General features: G+C 43.5%; 3 non-coding genes and 3 pseudogenes across 3 annotated transcripts; all 6 read right to left on the bottom strand.

Annotated features, from left to right (window-relative positions):
- Positions 1-723: 723 nt before the first annotated feature.
- Positions 724-906, bottom strand: LOC130344884 (U2 spliceosomal RNA). The gene has a single exon (XR_008883698.1). It is a non-coding gene; the product is annotated as a U2 spliceosomal RNA (small nuclear RNA).
- An 8032-nt stretch (positions 907-8938) lies between these two features.
- Positions 8939-9152, bottom strand: LOC130344886 (U2 spliceosomal RNA; annotated as a pseudogene).
- Positions 9153-16318: 7166 nt separating this feature from the next.
- Positions 16319-16509, bottom strand: LOC130344892 (U2 spliceosomal RNA). The gene has a single exon (XR_008883700.1). It is a non-coding gene; the product is annotated as a U2 spliceosomal RNA (small nuclear RNA).
- A 2079-nt stretch (positions 16510-18588) lies between these two features.
- On the bottom strand, positions 18589-18769 carry LOC130344883 (U2 spliceosomal RNA; annotated as a pseudogene).
- Positions 18770-19462: 693 nt separating this feature from the next.
- Positions 19463-19623, bottom strand: LOC130344905 (U2 spliceosomal RNA; annotated as a pseudogene).
- A 2093-nt stretch (positions 19624-21716) lies between these two features.
- On the bottom strand, positions 21717-21907 carry LOC130344880 (U2 spliceosomal RNA). The gene has a single exon (XR_008883697.1). It is a non-coding gene; the product is annotated as a U2 spliceosomal RNA (small nuclear RNA).
- Positions 21908-23151: the final 1244 nt, after the last annotated feature.

The raw sequence follows: 23151 nt of genomic DNA, 5'->3' as shown, positions 1-23151 counted from the left end.
AAAGTCTGTGCACAGAATTTAGCAAGGGCCTCGCACCTTCTGATGCATCAGGTAGGTGCACAATAGCATAGCCTAACCCTCTGTACTTTGGTCTATATTGATGCGGGACATAGACAGCCAGCTGATGACCAATCCATTAGTGCAATGGATGGCTGGAAGCATTTGTCTTTGCCTTTGCAATACCACAGAAGCAATGCATGGTCAATGTACAGCAATGACACACCTGTGTGAACAGCCAGGAGACCCCCCCCCCCCCCCCCATGTTATGTTACATAGTTACATAGTTAGTACGGTCGAAAAAAGACATATGTCCATCAAGTTCAACCAGGGAATTAAGGGGTAGGGGTGTGGCGCGATATTGGGGAAGGGATGAGATTTTATATTTCTTCATAAGCATTAATCTTATTTTGTCAATTAGGAACATTCAGCACCCACCCGCTATCAAGGCAGCTGCCTATCATGTCATGCCCTACCTGCACAGGTGTGCTGGCTACTCAAATGATCCAATTAAGGAGGCCATTTAGTCAGCAGCAGCAGAAGTCCTGTGCCTGGACGCTCCAACAGCGGCCAGACACAAGCAGAAGCAGAAGCAGCAGAAGCAGCAGCAGCACCACCTTTTGTTTTTTGGCTGCAGCAGCAGCAAGGCCCACAGGGCTGGCTAGCTGGCTAGCCAGCAAGCAGGTAGCAATGAAAGTAGGAATCTTTCTTTTTAACCCTGTAAGGGGGTGGTGCACTGTACCCGAAGATACTGCCATATCGGGTCAATGCATAGGGCGACGGAAGCAAGCTTCGAAATCGGCCCCCGTTCTCAAAAATCCATTTAATATATGGTCCCCAGATAGGGGACGTATCAGATATTAAACTGATAAGAACAGATTTTTTTTTTTTTTTTTTTTTAAAGCCGAGGAACGTGCTTTCGATTCACCCAAAGTGCAAGAAAAAGTGCAAACGTGTTACACTAAAAAAACGTGCACAAAGGATGCGGTCTATCGCAAGCCCTTCTCCGATAGGAGAGAGGCCCCCCAACAAACCTTACCCTTCGCCTCCGGACCAAAAGGTACCTGCGAGGTTCCAGGTTCGATGTCCCTTTTCGCCGAGGCTACTAGGAGACCACAAATGCTCCCGGCATCCCCCTTGGCGTTAGCCAAGGTATCTGCCCGCAGAGCCGATTACGGTAGGTACCCTGCGAAGCAGGAGTACCCGGGGTGTTTGCAGGGAGGTGCGGAACCTAATGGCCACACACACCTCCCCTAGACCGCCAGGAGGGACACCCAGAAGGGCTACCGCATCCTGACAAATCCTGTGAACACACAACACGCAAAAAGTGACACAGTGAGACAAAAAATAAATAAATAAGTGAATGTGTGCAGATATACTGCCCGGACATCCGGCCGGATCTATAAAAATTTCTCTGATCCTAGCCAGAAGGCCGGGAATCAAGAGGTGAGTGCCACAAGGTGAAGAGATTATGGTGCCCGTGCTTCAACTCAGTGAGCCTATTCTCCCAGTGAGTTTCGGCACCTCGGGGTCACCACTCCCCGAGGCACAAAAGTACCTCGGCTCTAGACCCTCTCAGCCTCATGGCGAGACCCGGAGGGAACAGGTCACATCGGGGCAGCCGTCGAGCTGATTCCTCAGAACCAGCCCCGGAAAGCCCTGGTACACCTGCATCCTCCATGCAGCACCCATCCCCACCAGCATGAAAACTGATAAGAACAGATTTTTTTTTTTTTTTTTTTTTCCTCAGTTACAGACTATTGTTTGGACGATCATTAGGTCACCTACCAAGACTCGTCACTTAAAACAATATCTGAAAAAACATCATACGGAAAAAACTAACTAAGGGAACCGAGTGGCAAGAAAAAGTGACTAAACAACAAAACAAAAAAACATGTCAAAAACAATCACAGAAATTGGTCAAAAACTTACAGCTTTCTCCTTTACGTACTTCTTATAAATTCTTCCATCGTGTATGCATCCAGATTTTCTCCGCTTCTTCTTCACCAATTCTCTTTTTGTCCAGTAGAAAGATAGTAAAAATCCTTCCTAAAAACAATCTTTTCAATTCCCTCGGAGAAATAACAACATTTTTAAAAACAAGCAAATTGCGTGAGTCCCATAAAACCTCTTTAAAAACAGAAAAAAGAATCCAATTAGTACGTGTATCTTCCTTTTTACTAAGATCTTGACCAATAAAAACTTTCTCAAAAGAAAAACTATTATATCCAGTGAGTTGGATTAAAAACCTCTTTAAAAACATAAAAAATTCTTTTGCATAAAAACAGTCCCAATAAAGGTGCACTAAGTCTTCTCTACCTCCACAACCCTCTCTTGGGCATCTGTCACTTATTCTCAAACCTCTTCCATTTAAAAAAGATCGGGTTGGGAGGCAGCCATGAAAGGACATCCAACTAACGTCTTTTTGTCTGTTTGATAGTCCAATAACTTTAAAAAACTTCCAAATCTTCACAGACTGAGCATTAGTGCAGAATGGTACTTCATATAATCTCTCATTTTTCCTTATTTCTTGTTCTATTTTCTTTTTATCAGGTTCACCTAAAGAGCTCAAACCAAATTGATCATTGAAAGACCTGAGGAGCACATAGAAGGTAGGTATCACATGTGCTATGGGTCTCCTCAAATCCCTCTCACACCAGCCCCATTTGGAAAACAACCATCCTGCAAGGTATTTACTCATGTCTGCCGCCCTATTATTGCACTGTATCAATTTAAAAATTAAAAGAAAATAGTGCACCTTTAAAAACAGATCAATGTTTGGAAAGTTATATCCGCCCAAATTCATACTCTTCATCACTTCTTCTCTTCTCATTTTCTCCATCTTAGACCCCCAGAAGAACACAAAAAGCTTCCTTGTAACTCTCCTAGTCCATAACTTCCCTGGAGGAAGCACCATAGCCGTATACAAGAGAAGCGGTAGGATTACAGACTTAATGATAAGAACTTTCCCTTTAAGTGACAAGTTCCTTAGCCTCCAGAAGGATAGCTTCTTCTCAATTTTACTGTCCAAAGTCTCATAACTTTTCTTTCCTTTGAGGTCTTTGTCAAATATCACTCCTAGCACTTCAATGTCTTCTTTTTCCTTAACACCATCCACTACTATATTCTCTTGGTTCCCAAAACTGCATAATTGGCACTTCCCCCAGTTCACATTCATCCCAGCCACACAACAAAAAATCCTCACATGCAAATTTACTCTGTTGAGATCTGCTTGGGATGTACAAGTAAAAACCACATCATCCATATAACTTAAAACCTTTAACTTACTACCATCACTACCTGGAATAAAAACACCACTCACACATTTATCTTTCTGCACATTCTTCAACAGGCCCTCTATAACGCATATAAACAGAATTGGGGAGAGTGGGCATCCCTGTCTGACTCCAGACAAGACATTAAAAGCAGGCCCCACATGCCCATTTACTAAAATCTGACTTGTCACCCCATGATAAAAACTCATAATAACAGATAATAACTTTTCTGGAATACCTAAGTGTTTTAAAGCAATGAACATAAAATCATGTGCAACCTTATCATAAGCCTTTTCGAAATCTATGGACTCAACAAACAGTGCATTCTTGTTAAAGTTACTGTAATAAATAGAGTCTCTTAAAAGCAATAAATTATCTGTTATTTTTCTTTTCGGTACTGCACAAACTTGGTATTCTCCCACAAGGTGGTCCACTACATCACTCAGTCTATTAGCCACAATCTTAGCAATTATCTTGTAGTCACAATTTAATAAAGTTATAGGTCTCCAATTTTTAAGATCTCTGCCATCACCTTTTTTATGAATTAATGTTATGACCCCTTTCTTCATAGATTCAGCTAAAACACCTGAGTTAAAAACATATTGCACCACCCGTGTAAACTCTTTACTTAAAATATTCCAGAACGCGGAATAAAACTCAGCGGGGAGACCATCACAGCCTGGTGTCTTCCCTTTGGCCATCTTATCCAGGGCCTGCTTGATCTCCCCTTCACTAACATCATCAATCAAAAAATCTACTTTTTCAACAGGAACATTATTCTCCAAAATATTACAATAATCATTCATCTCCGTCTCACTGGCTCTGCTCTTATTACTAAAGAGTGTCTCATAAAATCTGCCAATCTCCTTCACCATCTCCTCTCCAAAAACTTCCCCTGTAGGGGTAAAAACAGATTTAAAAACACCTTTAGCATTAAAACATTTTTTAAAGAAATACCGTGTACACTGCTCATTTTCTTCTAGGTGTTGCACTTTAGACTTATATACAATATTCCTTCCCTTTTCCAACAACCTTTTTTTCATCTCCCCCTTCACCTTAACAATCTCATCCTCCACCTCCACACCAACACGTTTAAACTTATAGAGAGTCTCTAACCGGGATACAAGCCTTTCATCACTCCTCCTCTTCTCTTGTGCTCTCTTTATGCAAAACATCTTAAAGAAATTAGAAAACTCTCCTTTAGCCCATTCCCACCACACTAAGACATTACTAAAATCAGGTTGTTTAGAAACACAGGATAAAAACACATGATTAAAACCAGCCATTATTTCCTCATCTTCCAATAGACTTACATTTAATTTCCAGAGCCCCCTCCCAAAATGAAGGGACTCTGTGACACTTATCTCAGCCGACACCATCTTGTGGTCTGAGAAAGTTGACATCATTTGATTGCACCGGACCACCTTAATCCCATCAGAGACCAGGATGTAATCGATCCGGGATTTACAGTGGCCACTATCTGATATGTACGTATATCTTTCATCAGTGCTAACCATCAGTCCAACATCAGTAAAATGCAAGTCTTGAATAATTTGATTTAAAACATTGGAAGTAATATCAGTTCTAACCTCAGCAGAGCTCTCACGATCATTGACGGATCTAATGCAGTTAAAATCGCCAACAATAATAGTATCTTCACGACCAGGGATAAAAAACTTAAGGGACTCTAAAAAAGACAAACGTGCTTGTTTTTCTGCTGGAGCATACACATTAAAAATTCTCATCCTCTGGCCCAAAACCTCAAAAATTAAAACCATACAACGACCAGGTACTAAAATTTGGCAATTTAAAACTTTAATGTCCCTGTTTCGCAATAAAATCCCCACACCTTCATTTTTGTTTTCTGCACATGTGGACCAGAAGGACTGCCCACACTTCCACTCATTTGCATAAGGTGCTGACTTTATTGCACACTCCTGTAAACATATCACATCACTTCTAACATTCTCAAGAATATCAAAAATTGCAGCTCTCCTAATTTCAGACTCAATACTTCTTACATTAATAGTTGTTACAACCAAAGTCATAATAACTAGGAAAAGAAAACCAAATGCTTTAAAATCCATCTTAACTTAGAAATTAACATTTTGGCCTTCAACTTTCCTATGTAAACTTGCAAAACAATCAGGCGACCCTATGTTAGAGTCCCTGTCTATTTCATTATCACTACCAAGAACAAGGGCTTCCTGATCCTCAGACCAGCTCCCTGTCTTACACCTTTTATTCACAACCTGCACATCCTCATCTTCCTCCTCCTCTTCTTCCTTACTGCGAGAAACTCTCTGACCAGGTGTTAGAGATCTCTGAGATGACCCAACAACTTCCATTCCCTCCTCCTCCCCCACAATTGGGTTTGGACATTCAATATCATCCATAGCCTCTTCACTAGAAAGAACATCACCATACACTGTCTCAATTTTCTCCACCACTTTCACTTTTTTTGCTTTTTTCTTTTTCACCAAGGTAAATTCACCTCCCACACCTGTCTCCTCACCAGTCACAGCAGTGGAAACACCCTCCTCCCCTGACCTCTCCTGAGTGCTAATGTGCTCCACTATCACAGAACTTTCCTCAGCCACCTGTGCCACATTAACACTCACACTCTCACCAACTCCAGGAACAAACCTCCCTCCCCCTTTTTCTCTTTGTTCTCCTCTATTCCCAGCTGCATCAGCATAACTTCTCTTCTTTTTGTACCACATATCACAGCCTCTTGCCAAATGTTCCTCACTTCCACAGATATCACATGTCTTCTTCTCTGTACAGATACTTGCTTCGTGACCAGTTTTCCCACAATTTCTGCAACATTCTCCTTTCTCAGGGCAATAATCCTGCACATGGCCATAGGCATGGCACTTTCTACAATATTGCAACTGGCCTTCATAAAAGCAGAAACCTCTCTCTCCTCCGATAGAAAACACCTGTGGTATGCTCTTCCTTCCATCTTGCATTCCTTCATCTTTTTTAAATTTTACAATAAACTTTCTCTTACAATTAAAGTACCCAAACTTGTTCTTAAGTCTTCCTATAAATTTCACTTCCTCGCAATACCGGAACAAAAAGTTTGTAACCATTTCATCAGAAACCTTAGGATTATACATGTGGACAATTACTACCTTTGTTGTATTCATAAATAACGGTTCCACTTTAATCTTCCTCATTATAGCAGGCTCACTTTTCCTCTTCATTTCTTCAAGATCCATATAGACTCTCTGGCAAATCTCAGAACCACAAAAAGTAATATCATAAATTCCTTGCCTAGGAAAATCCTGTATAGCCAATACATTCCATACCTGTAGGTAATCAAGCTTGCGAAGAATCTCCAAAACGATTTGGTCAAGTCCGATCGTCCCCCGGTGCTCGCCAGGAACGTAGATCCGCACCGTGTCCTCAAGTCCACGCGCCTTCTCGCTCATTTTTGCAGGTAAAACCCACGATCGCAGCTCAGCAACAATCCAGGGCCCCCCCGTAAAGAGGGCCCCGATCACCACTCCTTTCAACCCAAACCACGCACAGAAATCCACACGTGATCTTAGCCAAAAGGCCGAGAAGCGATAACCGTGAAAGGGGCGGGCCCAACAAGGTGCCCTTCATGGGCACTATCACTGCTTGCTGTCAGGGAGGCTGCCAGACAATTTTCCATGCACACTCTGGGCTGGGGGGCAGTCAACCACCAGTACACACAGCAGAACCTAAACCCATACCATTATTGCTAAGCAGCAAGACAGGGGCCCATTGCACTCCCACGGGGCCTTTTTAAATGCAATCCATAACCCGGATTTGCCAGGAACCCTTCTTACTCCTCCTACTTGCATGTGACACTGGGCTTAGGATCTGCATAGGAAACACACACACAAGCACACACCTACCTTTGTTGCCTGCAGATGCCTCCTTGGCTGTCCCCAAACGGTATCAAACCAACACCCACGGGAAGCTGTAAGCATAGAGGACATGCCTGCACCCCATTGGACTTACCTGTGTGGGTTAAACCCGGGTTATTTGACAACCTATGGCGGTGATGGTTCTGCTCAGGCAGAGCAGTGCTGATGCTCCTCATAAAGCTGTCGCTGCTGTGAAGGTTCTAGGTGACATCACAAATCCCTATGGTTACATACACAACAAAGCTGGGTTGTTGTTGTTTACACTCTGCAAGGCCTGTGGAAGTGAGTGACATCATAGCACTGTAGTTCTGAGGGTTCTAGATGGATGCAACAATCTCCTGTTGCTTCTATGAAGGCCATAATAGACGACATCACCAAACAGCTCCATAGTCACATACACAGCAAAGGAGAGATGTTGTTTACACCTAGTGATGTCAGTGGTATTGAGTGACATCACAGCACAGTGCTAAGGCTCCTGGGCCTGGACACAGCAGCGGCTGCAATATCTCAACGGAGAATACGTTTATATATATGTGTGTGTGTGCGCCTATATATATATATATATATATATATATATATATATATATATATATTTCTCCGCCGAAATCACTTTTAAACCCATTTCCACCTTTTTTTCCCTTCTCTTCCTCTTACTTTTTTTTCACGTTTTTTTACGTTTTTCTCCTTTTCGCCTCTTTTCTGGGCGTATTATTCTTCTTTTTCTTCTTTTTTTTCGTCTAATGCATACCCCATCAGTGCAGCAATGCTTATTCAATACCGCCAGCAGATGGAGACACTGGGGGATAATTTTCTAAGGATTTATACTGATTTTTCCTGTCTGAATTTGTCGCACAGAAAGTTGCAGGCCAAATATGTGTGACATTTCTGCGACTTTAGCTTCTAGAGCATTTTTACAACATTATACATAGGTGCTGAATACATAAAAAGCGACTGTTCAGCGACAGACAAGTCGCATCGGCTGAAAGTAGGCCAGAATGTCAGTCCATGTTGGAGCAGGTTTAGATACAGTCTAAAGTATAGATCTCAAAGTCTGTGCACAGAATTTAGCAAGGGCCTCGCACCTTCTGATGCATCAGGTAGGTGCACAATAGCATAGCCTAACCCTCTGTACTTTGGTCTATATTGATGCGGGACATAGACAGCCAGCTGATGACCAATCCATTAGTGCAATGGATGGCTGGAAGCATTTGTCTTTGCCTTTGCAATACCACAGAAGCAATGCATGGTCAATGTACAGCAATGACACACCTGTGTGAACAGCCAGGAGACCCCCCCCCCCCATGTTATGTTACATAGTTACATAGTTAGTACGGTCGAAAAAAGACATATGTCCATCAAGTTCAACCAGGGAATTAAGGGGTAGGGGTGTGGCGCGATATTGGGGAAGGGATGAGATTTTATATTTCTTCATAAGCATTAATCTTATTTTGTCAATTAGGAACATTCAGCACCCACCCGCTATCAAGGCAGCTGCCTATCATGTCATGCCCTACCTGCACAGGTGTGCTGGCTACTCAAATGATCCAATTAAGGAGGCCATTTAGTCAGCAGCAGCAGAAGTCCTGTGCCTGGACGCTCCAACAGCGGCCAGACACAAGCAGAAGCAGAAGCAGCAGAAGCAGCAGCAGCACCACCTTTTGTTTTTTGGCTGCAGCAGCAGCAAGGCCCACAGGGCTGGCTAGCTGGCTAGCCAGCAAGCAGGTAGCAATGAAAGTAGGAATCTTTCTTTTTAACCCTGTAAGGGGGTGGTGCACTGTACCCGAAGATACTGCCATATCGGGTCAATGCATAGGGCGACGGAAGCAAGCTTCGAAATCGGCCCCCGTTCTCAAAAATCCATTTAATATATGGTCCCCAGATAGGGGACGTATCAGATATTAAACTGATAAGAACAGATTTTTTTTTTTTTTTTTTTTTTTTTTTTTTTTCCTCAGTTACAGACTATTGTTCAAGCGATCATCAGGTCACCTACCAAAACTCATCACTTCTAAACAAAGTCTGAAAAAACATCATGCGGAAAAATATCTCAATAAGAAAACTATAAGAGAAGCACAAATTCAAAACCTTGATCAGGATACTTACAACTTTCTCCATTCCTTGTATCTCCAAATCTTTTCAGCCTCTTCCTCTCCCATTCTCTTCTTGTCAAATAGAAAAATAATAAACAACCTTCCAAAAAAAAGTCTCTTCAACTCCCTTGGAGAAATACACACATTTTTAAAAACAAGCAGGTTTCTAGAATCCCATAAAACTTCTTTAAAAACAGAAAATACAATCCAGCTTTCACGTGTGTCCTCTCTCCTGCTAAAATCCTGACCAATAAAAATCTTCTCAAAATTAAAATCAACATATCCCGTGATTGCAGAAAAAAACCTCTGTAGAAGCATAAAAAATTCTCTTGCATAAAAACAGTTCCAAAATAAGTGCACTGTATCCTCCCTGCCTCCACAACCCTCTCTTGGACATTTCTCGCTCACTCTTATTCCTCGTCCATTCAGGAAAGCTCTGGTTGGGAGGCAGCCATGAAAAGTCATCCAGTTTACATCTCTCTGTCTATTGGATAATCCTCTAACATTAAAAAGATTCCAGATCTTCACAGACTGAGCAGTAGTGCAGAATGGTACTTCATATAATCTCTCATTTTTTCTTATTTCATTTTCAATTTTCTTTTTCTCAGGTTTTCCCAGGGAACTCAAACCAAATTGATCACTGAAAGATCTGAGAACCACATAGAAGGTAGGTATAACTTGCGCTATTGGTCTCCTCAGATCCTTCTCACACCAGCCCCATTTGGAAAACAACCATCCTGCCAAATACCTGCTCATGTCTGCCACCCAATTATTGCACTGAGACACTTTATAAATTAAAAGAAAGTAATGAGTCTTTAAAAACAGATTAATATCCGGGAAATTATATCCGCCTTTCTTCACGCTCTTCATCACTTCCTCCCTCTTCATCTTTTCCATCTTTGAACCCCAGAAAAAAATAAACAACTTCCTTGTCATCCTTCTGGTCCATAATTTGCCGGGTGGGAAAACCATTGCAGTATATAATAGTAGTGGCAAAATTACTGCCTTTAAAATCAGAACTTTACCTTTAAGGGACAAGTTTCTCAATTTCCAAAAAGATAATTTCTTCTCTATCTTCTCCTCCAACTTCTCATAACTTTTCCCTCCTTTTAGATTTTTTTCAAAAACAACCCCTAACACTTCAATATCTTCCTTCTCATCCACGCCATCCACCACCACTTTTCCTTGCTTTCCAAAATTACTCAATTGGCACTTCCCCCAATTGACTTTCATACCAGCAATACAACAAAAAATCTTTACATGCAAATTCACTCTATTAAGATCAGCTTGGGAAGTGCAAGTAAAAACCACATCATCCATGTAACTTAAAACCTTCAAATTCCTTCCATTACTTCCCGGGATAAAAACACCACTCACACATTTGTCCTTCTGTACATTTTTGAGCAAGGCCTCAATGACACAAATGAATAAAATTGGGGAGAGTGGGCATCCCTGTCGTACTCCTGATAAAATATTAAAACCCGGCCCCACATGTCCATTGACTAAAATCTGACTTGTTGCCCCATAATAAAAACTTTTAATCACAAACAGTAGCTTCTCAGGAATACCCATATGCTTTAAAACCATAAACATAAAATCATGAGCAACTCTGTCATAAGCTTTTTCAAAATCAATGGATTCCACAAAAAGTGCATTCTTATTAAAATTACTATAATAAATAGAGTCTCTTAAAACTAATAAATTATCAGTTATTCTCCTATTTGGCACTGCACAAACTTGGTATTCTCCAACAAGGTGCTCAACTATGTCACTCATCCTGTTCGCCACAATCTTTGCAATGATCTTATAATCTGTATTCAATAATGTGATCGGCCTCCAGTTTTTCAAATCTCTTTCATCACCTTTCTTATGTATCAAGGTAATAACTCCTTTCTTCATAGACTCCGCTAAAATACCTGAGTTAAAAACATATTGCACCACCCGTGTAAAATCTTGCTTTAAAATATGCCAAAAAACTGAATAAAACTCAAAGGGGAGGCCATCACAGCCCGGTGTCTTCCCTTTCGCTGTCTTGTCCAGAGCCTGCTTGATCTCCCCTTCACAAACTTCCTCAATTAAAAATGCACTTTTTCCTTCAGGGACATTATTCTCTAAAATATTACAATAATCATTCATCTCCGTCTCACTGGCTCTGCTCTTATTACTAAAAAGTGTTTCATAAAATCTGCCAATCTCCTTCACCATCTCATCACCAACAACTTCCCCTGTAGGAGTTAAAACAGACTTAAAAACACCCCTAGCATTAAAACATTTTTTAAAGAAATATCTTGTACATTGTTCATTTTCCTCCAAATGTTGAACTTTGGATTTAAAAACAATATTTCTACCTCTTTCCAACAACCTGTTCTTCATCTCAATTTTCACCTTCTCAATTTCCTCCTCCACCTCCACACCAACATGTTTAAACTTAAAGAGAGTTTCTAAACGTGAGATAAGCCTTTCATAACCCCTCCTCTTTTCTTGTGCCCTCCTTATGCAAATGAACTTAAAATACTTAGCAAACTCACTTTTTGCCCAATCCCACCAAGCTAAAACATTACTAAAAACAGATTGTTTAGAAGTACAAGATAAAAAAAAATCTTTAAAACCGGCCATTACTTCTTCATCTTCTAATAGACTTACATTTAATTTCCAGAGCCCTCTACCAAAATGAAAGGACTCTGCAATACTTATTTCTGCCGACACCATCTTATGATCTGAGAAAGTTGACATCATTTGATTGCACCGGACCACCTTAATCCCCTCAGAGACAAGAATGTAATCAATCCGGGATTTACAGCGGCCACTATCTGATATATAGGTGTATCTTTCATCAGTGCTAACCATCAGTCCCACATCAGAATAATGTAAGTCTTGAATAATTTGGTTTAAAACATTTGAAGTAATATCAGTTCTAACCTTAGCAGAGCTCTCACGATCATTGACGGATCTAATGCAGTTAAAATCACCAACAATAATAGTACCATCACGACCAGGAATAAAAAGTTTAAGAGACTCTAAAAATAACACACGTGCCTGTTTTTCTGCTGGCGCATATACATTAAAAACTCTCATTCTCTGGCCTAAAAACTCAAAATTTAAAACCATACAACGACCTGGTACTAAAACTTGGCAATTTAAAACTTTAATGTCCCTGTTACACAATAAAATCCCCACACCTTCATTTTTATTCTCTGTGCATGTAGACCAAAAAGACTGCCCTCTCTTCCATTCATCTACATAAGGTGCAGACTTAATTGCACACTCCTGTAAACAAAATATATCTCCCTTCACATTCTCCAAAAAATCAAAAACTGCTGCTCTTCTGATGGTTGTTCCTATACTCCGAACATTAAGAGTAGCCACAACCAATGCCATTAAAAAGGAAAGAAGGCAATCCATTTTCTTAACATCCATTTTAACTAGAAGTTAGTATTCTGACCTTCAACCTTCCTTAGCAGCATCCCATAGCAATCAGGCGACCCCACTTGAGAGTCCCTGTCCATCATTTTCTCACCTCCATACACAGGATCCGTCTGATCCCCTGACCAACTCCCTTTCTTACACCTTTTACTTTTACCTTGAAAGCCTCCATTTGCATCTTCATCTTCATCTTCCCCCTCCTCCTCCTCCTTCTCCTCCTCTTCAGATGTTACATTCTCCTCCCCACTAATCACCCTCTGCCCAGGTGTTAGGGATCTCTCACTCTCATTCTCCTGAAACTCCATCCCCTCCTCCTCCCCCACCACTGGGTTTGGGCATTCAAAATCCTCAATTGTTTCTTCACATGGGGGAACCTCCCTACACACAGTCTCCACACTCTCCACCACTTTCTCTTTTTTCCCTTTACGTGCTTTCTTCTTACTGACCTCAGTAAACTCTTCACCAACACCAGTCTCCTCACAATGCACACCAGTGGAGTCACCCTCCTCCCCTTTTCCAGATTTTTCCTGAGTATTCATGTGCTGCACTGTCACACCTGCTGCACTCCCTTTTACAGAGTTCTCGTCAATCACCTGAGTCACCTCAGCATTCACACCAAAAACACGTGGAAATGGCCTTTCTCCTCTTTCCTCTCTTCTATTTCCTGCTGCGTCAGCATAGCTCATTTTCTTTCTATACCATAAACTGCATCCTCTAGCCAAATGCTCCTCACTACCACAGATATCACACGTTTTCTTCTCAGTACATTCACCCGAGTTGTGACCTGATTTCCCACAATTCCTGCAGCATACTCCTTGCTCAGGGCAAGACTCCTGTACATGTCCATAAGCGTGACAACGTCTACAGTACTGCAACTGTCCTTCATAAAAACAAAAACCTCTTTCTCCTCCAATAGAAAATACCTGTGGTATACTCTTCCTTCCCTCTTCCATTCCTTCGTCCTTTTTAAATTTTACAACAAATTTCCTTTTACAATTAAAGTACCCATGTCTGTTCTTGAGTCTTCCAAGAAATTTAACTTCATCACAATATCGGTACAAAAAATTGGTCACCATCTCATCCGAAACCTTCGGGTTGTACATATGGACTATAACAACCTTAGACATATTCATGAATAATGGCTCCACTTTCACCTTACTCATTATAGCTGGCTCATTCCTCCTCTTCATCACTTCTAAGTCCATGTAGACCCTCTGGCAAACCTCAGAATCATAAAAGGTTATATCGTAAATCCCTTGCCTAGGGAAGTCTTGCATAGCGATTACATGCCATACCTGAAGGTACTGGAGCTTGCGAAGAATCTCCAGCACAACTTGATCCAATCCAATCGTCCCCCGGTGTTCGCCAGGAACGTAAATCCGCACCGTATCCTCGAGTCCTCGAGTCCTCTCTCCGCTCATTTTTGCAGGTTAAGATACCCACTATCGCAACCCAGTAACAATCCAGGGCCCCCCCGCAAAAGAGGGCCCCGATCACCACCCCTTCCGACTCCTACCCTGCCCGGTAAACCGCACAGGATCTTAGCCAAATCCCGAGAAGCGATAACCGTGAAAGGGGCGGGCCCAACAAGGTGCCCTTCATGGGCACTATCACTGCTTGCTGTCAGGGAGGCTGCCAGACAATTTTCCATGCACACTCTGGGCTGGGGGGCAGTCAACCACCAGTACACACAGCAGAACCTAAACCCATACCATTATTGCTAAGCAGCAAGACAGGGGCCCATTGCACTCCCACGGGGCCTTTTTAAATGCAATCCATAACCCGGATTTGCCAGGAACCCTTCTTACTCCTCCTACTTGCATGTGACACTGGGCTTAGGATCTGCATAGGAAACACACACACAAGCACACACCTACCTTTGTTGCCTGCAGATGCCTCCTTGGCTGTCCCCAAACGGTATCAAACCAACACCCACGGGAAGCTGTAAGCATAGAGGACATGCCTGCACCCCATTGGACTTACCTGTGTGGGTTAAACCCGGGTTATTTGACAACCTATGGCGGTGATGGTTCTGCTCAGGCAGAGCAGTGCTGATGCTCCTCATAAAGCTGTCGCTGCTGTGAAGGTTCTAGGTGACATCACAAATCCCTATGGTTACATACACAACAAAGCTGGGTTGTTGTTGTTTACACTCTGCAAGGCCTGTGGAAGTGAGTGACATCATAGCACTGTAGTTCTGACGGTTCTAGATGGATGCAACAATCTCCTGTTGCTTCTATGAAGGCCATAATAGACGACATCACCAAACAGCTCCATAGTCACATACACAGCAAAGGAGAGATGTTGTTTACACCTAGTGATGTCAGTGGTATTGAGTGACATCACAGCACAGTGCTAAGGCTCCTGGGCCTGGACACAGCAGCGGCTGCAATAGCTCAACGGAGAATACGTTTATATATATGTGTGTGTGTGCGCGTATATATATATATATATATATATATATATATATATATTTCTCCGCCGAAATCACTTTTAAACCCATTTCCACCTTTTTTTCCCTTCTCTTCCTCTTACTTTTTTTTCACGTTTTTTTACGTTTTTCTCCTTTTCGCCTCTTTTCTGGGCGTATTATTCTTCTTTTTCTTCTTTTTTTTCGTCTAATGCATACCCCATCAGTGCAGCAATGCTTATTCAATACCGCCAGCAGATGGAGACACTGGGGGATAATTTTCTAAGGATTTATACTGATTTTTCCTGTCTGAATTTGTCGCACAGAAAGTTGCAGGCCAAATATGTGTGACATTTCTGCGACTTTAGCTTCTAGAGCATTTTTACAACATTATACATAGGTGCTGAATACATAAAAAGCGACTGTTCAGCGACAGACAAGTCGCATCGGCTGAAAGTAGGCCAGAATGTCAGTCCATGTTGGAGCAGGTTTAGATACAGTCTAAAGTATAGATCTCAAAGTCTGTGCACAGAATTTAGCAAGGGCCTCGCACCTTCTGGTGCACAATAGCATAGCCTAACCCTCTGTACTTTGGTCTATATTGATGCGGGACATAGACAGCCAGCTGATGACCAATCCATTAGTGCAATGGATGGCTGGAAGCATTTGTCTTTGCCTTTGCAATACCACAGAAGCAATGCATGGTCAATGTACAGCAATGACACACCTGTGTGAACAGCCAGGAGACCCCCCCCCCCCCCCCCATGTTATGTTACATAGTTACATAGTTAGTACGGTCGAAAAAAGACATATGTCCATCAAGTTCAACCAGGGAATTAAGGGGTAGGGGTGTGGCGCGATATTGGGGAAGGGATGAGATTTTATATTTCTTCATAAGCATTAATCTTATTTTGTCAATTAGGAACATTCAGCACCCACCCGCTATCAAGGCAGCTGCCTATCATGTCATGCCCTACCTGCACAGGTGTGCTGGCTACTCAAATGATCCAATTAAGGAGGCCATTTAGTCAGCAGCAGCAGAAGTCCTGTGCCTGGACGCTCCAACAGCGGCCAGACACAAGCAGAAGCAGCAGAAGCAGCAGCAGCACCACCTTTTGTTTTTTGGCTGCAGCAGCAGCAAGGCCCACAGGGCTGGCTAGCTGGCTAGCCAGCAAGCAGGTAGCAATGAAAGTAGGAATCTTTCTTTTTAACCCTGTAAGGGGGTGGTGCACTGTACCCGAAGATACTGCCATATCGGGTCAATGCATAGGGCGACGGAAGCAAGCTTCGAAATCGGCCCCCGTTCTCAAAAATCCATTTAATATATGGTCCCCAGATAGGGGACGTATCAGATATTAAACTGATAAGAACAGATACTACACTTGATCTTAGCCAAAAGGCCGAGAAGCGATAACCGTGAAAGGGGCGGGCCCAACAAGGTGCCCTTCATGGGCACTATCACTGCTTGCTGTCAGGGAGGCTGCCAGACAATTTTCCATGCACACTCTGGGCTGGGGGGCAGTCAACCACCAGTACACACAGCAGAACCTAAACCCATACCATTATTGCTAAGCAGCAAGACAGGGGCCCATTGCACTCCCACGGGGCCTTTTTAAATGCAATCCATAACCCGGATTTGCCAGGAACCCTTCTTACTCCTCCTACTTGCATGTGACACTGGGCTTAGGATCTGCATAGGAAACACACACACAAGCACACACCTACCTTTGTTGCCTGCAGATGCCTCCTTGGCTGTCCCCAAACGGTATCAAACCAACACCCACGGGAAGCTGTAAGCATAGAGGACATGCCTGCACCCCATTGGACTTACCTGTGTGGGTTAAACCCGGGTTATTTGACAACCTATGGCGGTGATGGTTCTGCTCAGGCAGAGCAGTGCTGATGCTCCTCATAAAGCTGTCGCTGCTGTGAAGGTTCTAGGTGACATCACAAATCCCTATGGTTACATACACAACAAAGCTGGGTTGTTGTTGTTTACACTCTGCAAGGCCTGTGGAAGTGAGTGACATCATAGCACTGTAGTTCTGAGGGTTCTAGATGGATGCAACAATCTCCTGTTGCTTCTATGAAGGCCATAATAGACGACATCACCAAACAGCTCCATAGTCACATACACAGCAAAGGAGAGATGTTGTTTACACCTAGTGATGTCAGTGGTATTGAGTGACATCACAGCACAGTGCTAAGGCTCCTGGGCCTGGACACAGCAGCGGCTGCAATATCTCAACGGAGAATACGTTTATATATATGTGTGTGTGTGCGCGTATATATATATATATATATATATATATATATATATATTTCTCCGCCGAAATCACTTTTAAACCCATTTCCACCTTTTTTTCCCTTCTCTTCCTCTTACTTTTTTTTCACGTTTTTTTACGTTTTTCTCCTTTTCGCCTCTTTTCTGGGCGTATTATTCTTCTTTTTCTTCTTTTTTTTCGTCTAATGCATACCCCATCAGTGCAGCAATGCTTATTCAATACCGCCAGCAGATGGAGACACTGGGGGATAATTTTCTAAGGATTTATACAGATTTTTCCTGTCTGAATTTGTCGCACAGAAAGTTGCAGGCCAAATATGTGTGACATTTCTGCGACTTTAGCTTCTAGAGCATTTTTACAACATTATACATAGGTGCTGAATACATAAAAAGCGACTGTTCAGCGACAGACAAGTCGCATCGGCTGAAAGTAGGCCAGAATGTCAGTCCATGTTGGAGCAGGTTTAGATACAGTCTAAAGTATAGATCTCAAAGTCTGTGCACAGAATTTAGCAAGGGCCTCGCACCTTCTGATGCATCAGGTAGGTGCACAATAGCATAGCCTAACCCTCTGTACTTTGGTCTATATTGATGCGGGACATAGACAGCCAGCTGATGACCAATCCATTAGTGCAATGGATGGCTGGAAGCATTTGTCTTTGCCTTTGCAATACCACAGAAGCAATGCATGGTCAATGTACAGCAATGACACACCTGTGTGAACAGCCAGGAGACCCCCCCCCCCCCCCCATGTTATGTTACATAGTTACATAGTTAGTACGGTCGAAAAAAGACATATGTCCATCAAGTTCAACCAGGGAATTAAGGGGTAGGGGTGTGGCGCGATATTGGGGAAGGGATGAGATTTTATATTTCTTCATAAGCATTAATCTTATTTTGTCAATTAGGAACATTCAGCACCCACCCGCTATCAAGGCAGCTGCCTATCATGTCATGCCCTACCTGCACAGGTGTGCTGGCTACTCAAATGATCCAATTAAGGAGGCCATTTAGTCAGCAGCAGCAGAAGTCCTGTGCCTGGACGCTCCAACAGCGGCCAGACACAAGCAGAAGCAGCAGAAGCAGCAGCAGCACCACCTTTTGTTTTTTGGCTGCAGCAGCAGCAAGGCCCACAGGGCTGGCTAGCTGGCTAGCCAGCAAGCAGGTAGCAATGAAAGTAGGAATCTTTCTTTTTAACCCTGTAAGGGGGTGGTGCACTGTACCCGAAGATACTGCCATATCGGGTCAATGCATAGGGCGACGGAAGCAAGCTTCGAAATCGGCCCCCGTTCTCAAAAATCCATTTAATATATGGTCCCCAGATAGGGGACGTATCAGATATTAAACTGATAAGAACAGATTTTTTTTTTTTTTTATCTAAAGCCGAGGAACGTGCTTTCGATTCACCCAAAGTGCAAGAAAAAGTGCAAACGTGTTACACTAAAAAAACGTGCACAAAGGATGCGGTCTATCGCAAGCCCTTCTCCGATAGGAGAGAGGCCCCCCAACAAACCTTACCCTTCGCCTCCGGACCAAAAGGTACCTGCGAGGTTCCAGGTTCAATGTCCCTTTTCGCCGAAGCTACTAGGGGACCACAAATGCTCCCGGCATCCCCCTTGGCGTTAGCCAAGGTATCTGCCCGCAGAGCCGATTACGGTAGGTACCCTGCCAAAGCAGGAGTACCCGGGGTGTTTGCAGGGAGGTGCGGAACCTAATGGCCACACACACCTCCCCTAGACCGCCAGGAGGGACACCCAGAAGGGCTACCGCATCCTGACCAATCCTGTGAACACACAACACGCAAAAAGTGACACAGTGAGACAAAAAAGAAATAAATAAGTGAATGTGTGCAGATATACTGCCCGGACATCCGGCCGGATCTATAAAAATTTCTCTGATCCTAGCCAGAAGGCCGGGAATCAAGAGGTGAGTGCCACAAGGTGAAGAGATTATGGTGCCCGTGCTTCAACTCAGTGAGTCTATCCTCCCAGTGAGTTTCGGCACCTCGGGGTCACCACTCCCCGAGGCACAAAAGTACCTCGGCTCTAGACCCTCTCAGCCTCATGGCGAGACCCGGAGGGAACAGGTCACATCGGGGCAGCCGTCGAGCTGATTCCTCAGAACCAGCCCCGGAAAGCCCTGGTACACCTGCATCCTCCATGCACCACCCATCCCCACCAGCATGAAAAACTGATAAGAACAGATACTACACTTGATCTTAGCCAAAAGGCCGAGAAGCGATAACCGTGAAAGGGGCGGGCCCAACAAGGTGCCCTTCATGGGCACTATCACTGCTTGCTGTCAGGGAGGCTGCCAGACAATTTTCCATGCACACTCTGGGCTGGGGGGCAGTCAACCACCAGTACACACAGCAGAACCTAAACCCATACCATTATTGCTAAGCAGCAAGACAGGGGCCCATTGCACTCCCACGGGGCCTTTTTAAATGCAATCCATAACTCGGATTTGCCAGGAACCCTTCTTACTCCTCCTACTTGCATGTGACACTGGGCTTAGGATCTGCATAGGAAACACACACACAAGCACACACCTACCTTTGTTGCCTGCAGATGCCTCCTTGGCTGTCCCCAAACGGTATCAAACCAACACCCACGGGAAGCTGTAAGCATAGAGGACATGCCTGCACCCCATTGGACTTACCTGTGTGGGTTAAACCCGGGTTATTTGACAACCTATGGCGGTGATGGTTCTGCTCAGGCAGAGCAGTGCTGATGCTCCTCATAAAGCTGTCGCTGCTGTGAAGGTTCTAGGTGACATCACAAATCCCTATGGTTACATACACAACAAAGCTGGGTTGTTGTTGTTTACACTCTGCAAGGCCTGTGGAAGTGAGTGACATCATAGCACTGTAGTTCTGAGGGTTCTAGATGGATGCAACAATCTCCTGTTGCTTCTATGAAGGCCATAATAGACGACATCACCAAACAGCTCCATAGTCACATACACAGCAAAGGAGAGATGTTGTTTACACCTAGTGATGTCAGTGGTATTGAGTGACATCACAGCACAGTGCTAAGGCTCCTGGGCCTGGACACAGCAGCGGCTGCAATATCTCAACGGAGAATACGTTTATATATATGTGTGTGTGTGCGCGTATATATATATATATATATATATATATATATATATATATATATATATATTTCTCCGCCGAAATCACTTTTAAACCCATTTCCACCTTTTTTTCCCTTCTCTTCCTCTTACTTTTTTTTCACGTTTTTTTACGTTTTTCTCCTTTTCGCCTCTTTTCTGGGCGTATTATTCTTCTTTTTCTTCTTTTTTTTCGTCTAATGCATACCCCATCAGTGCAGCAATGCTTATTCAATACCGCCAGCAGATGGAGACACTGGGGGATAATTTTCTAAGGATTTATACTGATTTTTCCTGTCTGAATTTGTCGCACAGAAAGTTGCAGGCCAAATATGTGTGACATTTCTGCGACTTTAGCTTCTAGAGCATTTTTACAACATTATACATAGGTGCTGAATACATAAAAAGCGACTGTTCAGCGACAGACAAGTCGCATCGGCTGAAAGTAGGCCAGAATGTCAGTCCATGTTGGAGCAGGTTTAGATACAGTCTAAAGTATAGATCTCAAAGTCTGTGCACAGAATTTAGCAAGGGCCTCGCACCTTCTGATGCATCAGGTAGGTGCACAATAGCATAGCCTAACCCTCTGTACTTTGGTCTATATTGATGCGGGACATAGACAGCCAGCTGATGACCAATCCATTAGTGCAATGGATGGCTGGAAGCATTTGTCTTTGCCTTTGCAATACCACAGAAGCAATGCATGGTCAATGTACAGCAATGACACACCTGTGTGAACAGCCAGGAGACCCCCCCCCCCCCCCCCCATGTTATGTTACATAGTTACATAGTTAGTACGGTCGAAAAAAGACATATGTCCATCAAGTTCAACCAGGGAATTAAGGGGTAGGGGTGTGGCGCGATATTGGGGAAGGGATGAGATTTTATATTTCTTCATAAGCATTAATCTTATTTTGTCAATTAGGAACATTCAGCACCCACCCGCTATCAAGGCAGCTGCCTATCATGTCATGCCCTACCTGCACAGGTGTGCTGGCTACTCAAATGATCCAATTAAGGAGGCCATTTAGTCAGCAGCAGCAGAAGTCCTGTGCCTGGACGCTCCAACAGCGGCCAGACACAAGCAGAAGCAGCAGAAGCAGCAGCAGCACCACCTTTTGTTTTTTGGCTGCAGCAGCAGCAAGGCCCACAGGGCTGGCTAGCTGGCTAGCCAGCAAGCAGGTAGCAATGAAAGTAGGAATCTTTCTTTTTAACCCTGTAAGGGGGTGGTGCACTGTACCCGAAGATACTGCCATATCGGGTCAATGCATAGGGCGACGGAAGCAAGCTTCGAAATCGGCCCCCGTTCTCAAAAATCCATTTAATATATGGTCCCCAGATAGGGGACGTATCAGATATTAAACTGATAAGAACAGATACTACACTTGATCTTAGCCAAAAGGCCGAGAAGCGATAACCGTGAAAGGGGCGGGCCCAACAAGGTGCCCTTCATGGGCACTATCACTGCTTGCTGTCAGGGAGGCTGCCAGACAATTTTCCATGCACACTCTGGGCTGGGGGGCAGTCAACCACCAGTACACACAGCAGAACCTAAACCCATACCATTATTGCTAAGCAGCAAGACAGGGGCCCATTGCACTCCCACGGGGCCTTTTTAAATGCAATCCATAACTCGGATTTGCCAGGAACCCTTCTTACTCCTCCTACTTGCATGTGACACTGGGCTTAGGATCTGCATAGGAAACACACACACAAGCACACACCTACCTTTGTTGCCTGCAGATGCCTCCTTGGCTGTCCCCAAACGGTATCAAACCAACACCCACGGGAAGCTGTAAGCATAGAGGACATGCCTGCACCCCATTGGACTTACCTGTGTGGGTTAAACCCGGGTTATTTGACAACCTATGGCGGTGATGGTTCTGCTCAGGCAGAGCAGTGCTGATGCTCCTCATAAAGCTGTCGCTGCTGTGAAGGTTCTAGGTGACATCACAAATCCCTATGGTTACATACACAACAAAGCTGGGTTGTTGTTGTTTACACTCTGCAAGGCCTGTGGAAGTGAGTGACATCATAGCACTGTAGTTCTGAGGGTTCTAGATGGATGCAACAATCTCCTGTTGCTTCTATGAAGGCCATAATAGACGACATCACCAAACAGCTCCATAGTCACATACACAGCAAAGGAGAGATGTTGTTTACACCTAGTGATGTCAGTGGTATTGAGTGACATCACAGCACAGTGCTAAGGCTCCTGGGCCTGGACACAGCAGCGGCTGCAATATCTCAACGGAGAATACGTTTATATATATGTGTGTGTGTGCGCGTATATATATATATATATATATATATATATATATATATATATATATATTCTCCGCCGAAATCACTTTTAAACCCATTTCCACCTTTTTTTCCCTTCTCTTCCTCTTACTTTTTTTTCACGTTTTTTTACGTTTTTCTCCTTTTCGCCTCTTTTCTGGGCGTATTATTCTTCTTTTTCTTCTTTTTTTTCGTCTAATGCATACCCCATCAGTGCAGCAATGCTTATTCAATACCGCCAGCAGATGGAGACACTGGGGGATAATTTTCTAAGGATTTATACTGATTTTTCCTGTCTGAATTTGTCGCACAGAAAGTTGGAGGCCAAATATGTGTGACATTTCTGCGACTTTAGCTTCTAGAGCATTTTTACAAC

This window comes from Hyla sarda, unplaced genomic scaffold (genome assembly GCF_029499605.1).
Source record: "Hyla sarda isolate aHylSar1 unplaced genomic scaffold, aHylSar1.hap1 scaffold_738, whole genome shotgun sequence".
Taxonomy (NCBI): domain Eukaryota; kingdom Metazoa; phylum Chordata; class Amphibia; order Anura; family Hylidae; genus Hyla; species Hyla sarda.
The sequence above is the reverse complement of the archived record's forward strand: the minus strand, read 5'-3'. Positions and strand labels throughout refer to the sequence as shown.